General features: G+C 40.0%; 1 pseudogene; it reads left to right on the plus strand.

Moving 5' to 3' along the window:
- Positions 1-526: 526 nt before the first annotated feature.
- Positions 527-823, plus strand: LOC112439865 (COX assembly mitochondrial protein homolog; annotated as a pseudogene).
- Positions 824-3,113: the final 2,290 nt, after the last annotated feature.

Consider the following 3,113-nt stretch of genomic DNA (forward strand, 5'->3'; position numbering starts at 1 on the left):
TGGAACTTTTTTGTATACTATGTCACTACTTACCATAATCTCCAATATCTCTACTTTCTCTTCTACCCAAATCTTTATGCATCATTACTTACAATCTCTTAAATGTGCCTTAAACTTTTCTTATAGGATAGTGGTGTGTATATACATACATTTAAATTTATTTTAAATTTAATCTCTCCTTCTCAGCCCCACAGAGACTGGTATTAAATTAGCATATGTAAAATGCCAAAGAAGCATATAGTAGTGATTACTATAAATGCTAAATAAAATATGATTTCAACACCTGTTTGCTCAGGTCCTACTGTGTGTATAACACTGTGCTACAGAGATGACTGTAACAAGAGTTCCTGGCCTCAAAGAGGTGACATATTCCAGTTTGGGAGTTAAGACTTGTGAATAAGTAAGCACTATACATAAAACACTTCTAAAATAGTAAAGGCCTTTTAGAAAGATTGATGGGTTTATGTGACCCAGGTGGCAACACAGCACCCTCTCTGCCCACCAAGATGGTGTTCAACCCCAGCAGCAACTAAGACATGTCGAAAAAGATGTTCTGATGCCTAACATAATGAGAAAAATGGCCAGAGAGAGGTATTCTGAAAAAGTTCAAGATTTTACCAAGTGTTGCAAGAACTCTGGAATCCTTATGGTGGTGAAATACTGGAAATAAAATTCTGCATTGAAAGACTGTCTTAACTGGTTACTATAATGATCCAGTCTTTTACAAAGAATACAAAATGGAATACCTGAAGGAATGTAAGAACTCAGAAAAACTGGAATTTCTACTAAGTTAAAGCTACAGAAGCTTCCCATAAGCATGTAGGCAAATATTTGAATGTCACTCAGAACTCTAATATTCATGGAAGTCATTTCTAGTATAAATCACCTGAAATAATAAACTCAAGATAAGAATGTGTGTTTGCTTTATCCTAATTATAGAAATATTAATTTTATCTGAAATCAAGATCTTTTATTAAAAAGAGATTGATGGATTTCAGAGACTTTGAAGTGGATGTATCTGAAAAAAAAAAACCACTAAACGCATTAATTAAAAAAAGGTGAATTTTCTTTAACAACATTTAATATCTTTAATGTTTCAGATTATGTCATTTTTCCAGAACAAATGAAACCTGGATGACAACTTGCTATAACTGTATTTAGATATTTATCAATTCCATCTGTTCATTCTTTCTTGATCCTTCCTGAGGAGGAAGCAGAGTCTGGTTGTGTGTCACAGGGTGGGATTGTGGCCCCTAACCTGGGTGTTTAACTCCCAGAAAACAGAATGCTCACCAGGGTGCTTTATTAACAGTCTTTATTGGATGGAAGGTAGAATGAATTCCCTTTAACATTTCTGTTTCAGTCTGTGTTCTTGGTGATAAACAACAGAAACCAACTCTGACTATATTAAGGAACAACATTTATTAGAAGGTTCTTAGGGGCTCACAGTCTACAGCAGGCTAAAGGTCAGGCTTGGAACACAGGCGGGAATCAAGGCTTCTCCACACAGACTAAGGCATCAAGACCACAGCCAGTCTCCCTCCTAACATTCGTGAGGCCCAGAACAAGAGCACAAATAGAGCCCATGGTTGAGCTCACAACCTACTCACTTTTTCATCCTAGCCCCGCCCCATTTCACACCACAAGGGCCCTTAAGCACACTGGTGAGAACACTCAGCCCTCTTGTCTAAGCTCTTTCTACACATTGCTCACATTCCCAAACAGATGCTCCTGCCACTCTGAGGACCTGTGATTGCAAACAGTGGTGGCCTGATCTGCTCTCACAGGCTTTGGGCCCTTTGGGCAGGGAATCCCAGGATTCTGGGTACCCAGAGTATAGTCTAGGAGGATAGTCTAGAGAATATGGACTCTAGGTGAGCAGAGGTGAAGCCAGAAGAGATCACAGTGGGGCCCTCTATAGCCCAGGGGGGCCCTCCTGTCCAGGTCTAAAGAAGATCCTGCCTACAGCAAAGGTCTGTCACACAGCAAGACTCATTGGGGCTGCCTGGAACCACACTACTGGCATGAATGTCTACTGTTAGCAATGCAACAAAGGCACACCACTCTCTCAAGAGGCCACATACAGGTGGCATCATCCAATGGCCAAGCGCAAGTCACCTGTCTCCCCCAGGCTATTCTAGGCAGGAAGAGGCCTAAGCTAGGCCCTTGGGCTTCCTCCCAGGACCATGACACAGAGTACAAAAGAAAATTAGGGTGCTATAAACCAGGATGATTCATTGGATAACCCTAAAGCATCAAACATTTATAGCTGTCCCTTACGACTCCACTACTTTTTTTTTTTTTTTCTTAAATAGAGTTCAGGCTGGTCTCAAACTCCTGGGCTCAAATGATCTTCCCAGCTCAGCCTCCCAAAGTGCTGGGATTACAGGCTTGAGCCACCTCGCCAGGCCTTCTGTTACTCTTAATAGCTGTTTTTTCTGTGCTGGATCTGGAAACATGACCATTGTCAAATACACCTAAGAAACAAATCTCTAGTTAATGTCAATTTGTGTGTGTGTGTGTGTGTTGGGTGGCGGGGTGGGATATACCCATCCATAAGATCACAGGACAAAAAAACTCATTTATTTTATTTAATTATTGTTGGCATTGATCTACCTTCCTACTCTTACTCATGTTCCTCACCCCACCTCAAAGATCTCTACTTGCTTGGAAGTTGTAAGTAAGCAAGACGATAGTCATGCACCGTGTAACAACATTTCAGTCATTGACAGACCATATATATTATAGCGGTCCTATAAGGTTATAATACCGTATTTGACTGTACCTTTTCTATGTTTAGATACATTTAGATACACAAACACTTACAATTGTGTTATGATTGCCTATAGTATTTAGTATAGTAATCTGCCTTATAGCATATAGCCTAGGTGTGTAGTACTTACACCATCTAGGATTGTGTAAGTACACGCTATGGTGTTTGCACAACAATGAAATTGCCTAACTACACATTTCTCAGAATGTATTCCTGCTGTTAAGCAATACATGACTGTACTAAGAAAGGTATCACAGACTATTAGATCAAAAATTCCTCTGATGGCATGAGACTCCAAGAGTCCTTTGAATATGGCAAAGAGGAAAACCCCAGTTCTAGG

This window comes from Pan paniscus, chromosome 4, assembly GCF_029289425.2.
Source record: "Pan paniscus chromosome 4, NHGRI_mPanPan1-v2.0_pri, whole genome shotgun sequence".
Lineage (NCBI taxonomy): Eukaryota > Metazoa > Chordata > Mammalia > Primates > Hominidae > Pan > Pan paniscus.